The sequence below is a fragment of the Echinops telfairi genome, unplaced genomic scaffold (genome assembly GCF_000313985.2).
Source record: "Echinops telfairi isolate 266 unplaced genomic scaffold, ASM31398v2 ScPeMD7_44;HRSCAF=162, whole genome shotgun sequence".
NCBI lineage: Eukaryota > Metazoa > Chordata > Mammalia > Afrosoricida > Tenrecidae > Echinops > Echinops telfairi.
Window position 1 is genome coordinate 4454671 of NW_022103942.1, and position 7541 is coordinate 4462211.

The 7541-nt window shown below is 38.6% G+C and overlaps 1 pseudogene; it reads right to left on the reverse strand.

Annotated features, from left to right (window-relative positions):
- Positions 1-2855: 2855 nt before the first annotated feature.
- LOC101645123 lies at positions 2856-4891 on the reverse strand (annotated as a pseudogene).
- Between the last annotated feature and the right edge of the window lie 2650 nt (positions 4892-7541).

The window sequence follows — 7541 nt, forward strand, 5'->3', positions numbered from 1 at the left end:
TATGAATTGACACAATGGTGGTAACAATGGGCTTAACTATAACAATTTTGAGCATGGGGCAGTGTTTTATTCTGTTTCCCAAAGGGTTTCTATGAGTGGGAACCGGCTCTACAGCACCTAACAGTAACAACAACGGCTGTAATTATTAAAGAAGTAGCAGCTCAGAGGCAGAATTCTTGCATTCAGTGTGGGAGGCTGTGGTAGTTACATAATTTGGTGTCAATTTGGGACTTAAAAGGATTAAGAGTGAAGGGGTGAAATCTAGTCTGTCAATTGGGTCATAGCCAATGAGGCCTCTGTATGGGCATGGCCTTCCCCTAAGGATTCTGGGAAATCTGGTATTTCCTCCTTGGAGGTGGGAGACACTTTCTCTCTCAGCTTACTCCCTGGAAGACACTGTACTAACAACAAACTACGCTAGTGCCCTTAGCTGGAGAAGTCACCTGGAGACCCCTGCTAGTGCTGCGTTGTTTACACTGCCACTGGATTCGAAGACTTTCCAGCCACTGGCCTGTGGTCATCCTGCATTCAGCATCATTGCATGTGTTTCATGAGTCTGCAGATCTCTTTATAGATTGGTATCAAACATATGGGCTTAGACTGGACTGGGTTGGGATACTTTCTTAGTGTACAATTACCCTTTATATAAAACTCTCTCTTATACAAATATGAGTTTTTATGGGTTTGTTTCTCTAGTGTACCCAGACTAACACAGAGGCCAATGAATTCAGGATGTGAAGTTCAGTGCCCAGCTTATCATTCATGGGGTAACTAGCAAGTTTCAGACCTTTGTGGTTTGAAAGAGTCCAGAGATAAGCTACACACATGCATGCATACAGAAACACCTACAGCAGCAAAGAGTTAAGCTACAGTTAAATTAAAGCTTAGGGAAAAAATAAAGCACAGGATCATTCCAAAGAAATGAATTGGGTTCTTTTGAGATGTGAGGACACCTTAAGAATAGATAAGGATGCATTTCACTCCCAGGCAAAACTGGACCCACGTGTCAAGTTGAGTAGGGACATTGTCCAGGGGAATACTTCTGGGTTTTAAATGGAACTTTCAAAGAGGAGGGAGTTGCTAGCCTCTAGATAGATGTCACACAACTTTCAGTTTGTCCTTGAAATCTCTTAATTTTATCTTGGCTCAGTCTCTGGGTGGGCACACATTCAGATTTATACACAAAGGCAATCTTGTAGCATGATATTCACCAGGGCCTGACTTCAAAGATATGGTGATTACCAAACCTGCTGTCATGGGGTCCTTTGCTCATAACTTATTATAGGGTCCTTTGTTCATGCCCTTAGCAGGCAGAGCAGAAGCCCCACTTCTGTCCCTGACAATGCATAGTCACCATTTATCCGTTGAGGCTTCTGTGTTACTGTAAAATAAAACAGGACTCAGTGATATTTTAATATTAAGATAGACTATGAATAAATCTATCTTCAAAAATTGTCCCTCAAAAATCCTATAAATCACAATGGCCCAATCTGAAATTGATTGTAGAGATGGCAAAGAATTGGGTGGTTTTTCATTTCACTGTGCATTAGGTAACCATATTATGGTAGCAACAATAACTAAGAAGGAAAATAGCAGAATAATAGAGGGCATGAGGTTTGGCCCTGGATAGGTCTGATTCCAAGCCTCTACTACGTACTACTCTGTGACCCGGGTAAAGTTACATGACCTCTCTGTGCTTCACTTTGCCTTTCATTCAGTCATTGTGACAATGAAATCGATTGATTCATTTAATGTATGTGGCAAACAATGACAGATTCATAGTACAGTCTGTAAATGCTAGCTATTACTAATATGACTTGTAAAGTTAATATGAGTCAGAATCAAATTAATTGCAATGAGTTTATGATTAGTGGAGAGTTCCTGGGTAGTACAAATGGTTGATGTATTTTACTAACTGAACAATTAGAAGTTCCAATCCACCCAGAGACACTTTGGAAGAAACACAAGGTGGTCTTGTTGTGAAAAAAAAAAGCCACCAAAAACTCTATGGAGCATAGTTTTACTCTGTCATCCAAGGAGTCTTCATTAGATGGAATTAACTAGATAATGACTGTTGTATTATTGTTAGTACTAGAGATATCGTTAGTACTAGAGATTATGCAATTCTTATTACTTCCATTTCTCACACTTAAAAATGTAAGTAATGATGCCTTCTTTTAAAATAAATTTACATTTAAATGGTGGAAAAATGACAAATCCAGTATCATTTTGATTTTTCCAGCCTAGATTTGTGTATATATTATTCCCTTTGCTTAGGTCTATGCAAACAAACCTAAATACAGGCATGTACATATGTAAATATATTTATATATGTTGATGGAGAAATAGATCTAGGTGCATATATTTATAGGTTTAGTATTAAGGTAACAGATGGACATTGGGCCTCCACTCAAGTACTCCCTCAACTGGCATTCCATGATGCTCACCCTCCTGACACGCTCCCTGAAGACAAATGGGTGCATAAGCATATGTGGTGAAGAAAACTGATGGTGCCCTGCTATCAAAAGAGATAGTGTTTGGGTCTTAAAGGCTTGAAGGTAAACAAGCGGCTATCTAGCTCAAAAGCAACAAAGCCCACATGGAAGAAGCACAGCAGCCTGTGTGATCATGAGATTTCGAAGAGATCAGGTATCAGACATCAAAGAAAAAAAAAACATATCATTGTGAATGAGGGGGAGTGTAGACTGGGGACCCAAAACCCATCTGTAGGCAACTGGACATCCCTTTACAGAAGGGTTGTGGGGAGGAGAAGAGCCAGTCAGGTTGCAGTGAGTGTAGCACAGATGGAACATACACCTTTCCTCTAGTTCTTTTTTTTCTTCAAGAAGCATACAGGTACTTTATTGGGGAAACTTTTGAAATGAGCAACAATCAGAGCGGAATCTTCTTTAACTTGATCTTTTCTTCTATATTGGAAAAATACTTCAGTTGTGCTAGCATTTCCTTGGCTTTTTCAAAGTCATCTTGTTCAAACGCTCTGCTCGCAGTGCTGATGCATTCTTTCTGCTTGACTGAGACAACGGGTTCAATGTCATTCACAACAGCTTCATTCTGTGCTTCTGCCAGCTTTTCATTGACTTCCATGATTTCCACGAGGAATTGCTTTTCCAATTCACCATCTGTCCCTTCAGGAATCACTATTCCACAGAGCTTTAGCCAGGGTACACATGTTTTTGAGGAGATTAGGCTTACAGGTGGGTTACCTGAGTCCTCTGACTGAAGAAATCGAGGTGGACCAGATGCTGCAGTTGCTGGTACCTCTGCTGGAGCTTCATGGTATCGACTTTGAAGGAGTGGGTGCAATCTATTAGGATGAAGTAATCCCGAGTGGGATCAGGTGGCTGTAACACGCAGCAATGAGGACAGAAGAACACGTCCCCCCGTCGCTGGCCCCCGTCGCTGGAACCGCTGCAGTTCCAACACTGCGGGGCGTTACTTCGGGTCTGCGACACAGTATTGCAGCTCAGGGGTCTCCTCCCGGGGACCTGTGCTGGCCACAATGCCCACACCCGGAGCGAGGCCTGGGCCCTCCGGCCCACCTTTCATCTAGTTCTTAAATGCCCACCCCCACCCCCCTATCATGATCCCAAGTACAAATCCGGCTAGAGTAGATGATGTACACTGGTACAGATAGGAACTGGAAACACAGGGAATCCAGGACAGATGAACCTTTCAGGTCCAGTGGTGAGAGTGGCAATTCCAGGAGGGTGGAAGGAAGGTGGGGTACAAAGGGAGAACTGATTACAAGGATCAATATATAACCCTCTCCCTAGAGGATGGACAACAGAAAAGAGCGTGAAGAGAGATGTCGGATGATGTAAGACATGACAAAATAATAATTTATAAATTATCAAGGGTTCGTGAGGGAGAGGGGGCAGAGAGGGAGGGCTCAAGTAGAAAGAAAATGTTTTGAGAATGATGAGGGCAATAAATGTACAAATGTGCTTGACACAATAGATGTATGTATGGATTGTGTTAAGAGTTGTATGAGCCCCCAATAAAATTATTTTTTTAAAACCCTAAGAATTAAAAAAATATTTTATTGAGGACTCCTACAGCTTCTGTAACAATCCATACATCAATTATATCAAACACATTTGTACATCTGTTTCCATCATTCTTTTCTTTTTTAAAAATCATTTTATTGGGAGCTCATATAATTCTTACCACAATCCACACATACATCCATTGTATCAAGCCCATTTGTACATTTTTTGCCATCATCATTCTCAAAACATTTTCTTTCTACTTGTGCCCTTAGTATCAGCACCTCCATATTTTCCCCTCTTTCCCCCATGCTCCCTCCCTCACCAATCCTTAATAATTTATAAATTATTATTATTTTTTCATGTCTTACATTCTCTGATGTCTCCCTTCACCCACTTTTCTATTGTCCGTCCCCCAGGATTGGGATTCTACCATATGTAGATCATTGTGATCGGTTTCTCCTTCTGCACCCACCTTCCCCTTTCCCTCCTGGTATCACTACTCTCATTATTGGTCCTTAGGGGTTTGTCTGTCCTGGATTCCCTGTGTTTCCAGCTATTATCTGTGCCAGTGTACATCCTCTGGTATCCCTACTCCCATTCCTGTTCCTGGGTTCTTTTATGTCTTATCTGTACCTATGCACATACTTTGGTCTAACCCACAGTCAAAGACAGTGCTAGGGTCATGATAGTGAAGGGGGGTGAGGAAGCCTCAAGGAACCAGAGGAGCATTGTGTGTTTCATCGGTGCTTTACTGCTCCCCAACTGACTCATTGTCCAATTGTCTACAGATGGGCTCTCACCTCTGGCGTTCTCAATGATATGGGTTTTGTGTTTGTTTGTGGTCTTCCGATACCTGTTACCTGGTTCTGGACAAACTTCATGGTGACACCAGCTAGTGTGCTTCTTCCATGTGGGTTTGTAGCTTCTCTGCTAGATGGCCACTTGTTTAATTTCAAGCCTTTAAAACCTAAGAATTTTGATTCAACTATTTGAAAATACTTAAAACTTTCATTAATGAGCACCAGTAAAGTGTTAGACAATGCTCAGAGCATCTATGTAAGCCTACAGAACCTCATAACCCAGCATTCTAAATGTGAAGGAACTCCTTATCTTAGAATCACCCTAGAGTTCCATGGAATCTTATGAATCATTTTTGGAAAATACTCATTTCTGTGCCTCTTTGGCAGAACTACTGGGGGTTGGACAAACGTATATATTTATTTTTGAAAATATGGCTGGAGTTTTTATACTGAGATTTGTGAATTGAGAATCTAGTTCAACTTCATTCCATATGTATAAATGTGTGTATAGTTTCCCTGTCTTGCTTCTATATGAAAACTTGTAGTGAAAGGATCTCAAACTTTGTGGAGCAATGTGATCCATTATTAACATAAAGTTTCATATATTGAACTGCATTCTATCCCCTCTGACTTCTATTAATTGGACATAGTTCTTCCTTGGGGAAAATGATACTTATCTCTAAATAGTAGTTCCTTGACACATATAGAATTTTTCTTTTTCTGATCTAGACTATGTGTTTGTAGTTCTTCCATGTATAAGTCATGCATTTACTATTATATGTTTTTCAAGAGAAACAGAAGCAAGCCTATATATATATATATATATATATATATATATACACATAAACATACAAATACACATTGGTGCCACTGTGGAATAAGGGTTGTACTGCCAACCACAAGGTTGGTTCAAACTCACCAGCAGCTCCATGGGAGAACGAAGAGGTTACCTGCTCCCATAAAAATAGAGATTTACAGCCCAAGAAACCCTGTAGAGGACCACTATGAGTCATAATCATAGGGATAGATAGATAGATAGATAGATAGATAGATAGATAGATAGATAGATAGATGATAGATAGATAGATAGATAGATAGATAGATAGATAGATAGATAGATAGTGAGTTGTTAAGGAATTGGCTCACATAATGGTGGGAGTGGATAAGTTCCAAATATGTAGGACAGGCAGGCTGGAAACTCTGGAAGGATAGCTATGTTACAACTTTGAGACAGAATTCTTCACCTTTAGAAAATATCAGATTTTGTTTTAAGGCTATCAACTGATTAGGCAAGGACTCTGCTTTATGAAAAGTAATTTGCTTTTCTTAAGTTCAAATTATTGTTAATGTTTATCATATAAAAATGCCTTCATACCAACATTTACATTGGTGTTTGCCAAAACAAATGGACACCAAACACTAGTGAAGTTGGGTGGCATGCACGCACACATGCACACACACACAATAACCATAGCACTGTCATTTCTGGGTCCCTTTTCATTAATCAAGTTCTGCTTTGTCTATTTCTCCCTTAAAATCCGACTTTGATAATTGACTATGATATTTTGACCAATGAGGAGTCCAGTTTGATGCTTTTTAAATTTTTGTTTTGTTTTGTCTCTACATCATGTGTTATTTTTCTCACATGTTTGATTAACCAATGTTCTCTTGTCCATAAGTTTTAGCTGATTTGCTAGATAGTACGCATACTTTGTTTCATTTTAGGACATCATTCTAATCTGTAGTAGTTTATTTTGGGATTTGTAATTTTTTACGATTTTAATCTGGAAATTTGCTAAATATGTGCTCATTAAGTTAGATAAGGAGAAAGAGAATATAGCATGACATTAAGTGAATGGGGATGCTGAGTGAGAGTCAAATCTCATAGCTGGGTTTCAGCATTCACAATTATTATCACAAATTGAACATAATGAAAGCACAATGATTAATCACAAAACAGTATGTAATTATATATTGTGAAATATTTATTTCTAGTTACAAATAAATTAAATTTTGTCTAGAAAAAAACAGCACAATTACTATCTCTATCACCTTTAAGAATCCATTTAACTTTCTAAACTCAGCTTCTTAACCTGTAAAATGAGGACAATAACATATGTACTCCTAACTTATTGACTATCTTGTTATATGACACTCCACATTTATGATAGTAGTAAAAAAATGTATAGTTTGATATTTTGCACATTAACCATTTTTATCTGGAAGTATCCAATGTTGTGATGCAAGGAAGGAATAATCCTGGATGTGATGTTTAAGATTATGTGTACATTTTGCTGGGTCATGCTTTTGAATGGTGTAACATTTATGCACTGAAGTGATGTGGTAGGTACATATGGTGTGATTTGGAAGTTATATAATGATGTAGTCATCCTCCATTTTCTTAATCCAAGTGACCATCCTCCATTTTAACATAATGCTGAATTTCACATAAGACCTATTCTTTGAAATTACTCATGTCAACAATTGACAGTCAGTTTATGGTTTTTATGTGGGTTTTGTTTAACAATGCTTTTACCGAATTTAACATGGTATCTGAAGAGTTTATTCATTTATTCTTTCCATAAACATTTAAGAAATGCCTTATTGTCTAGGCCTTGTTCTAAGTCTAAGTGGCTGCAGTTCTATATTACTGAATAAGACAAATAGAGACCATTTTCATGTAGAATTTAGCTTCAGAGGTATAAAAAAACAGAAAATAAACAGCTACTCA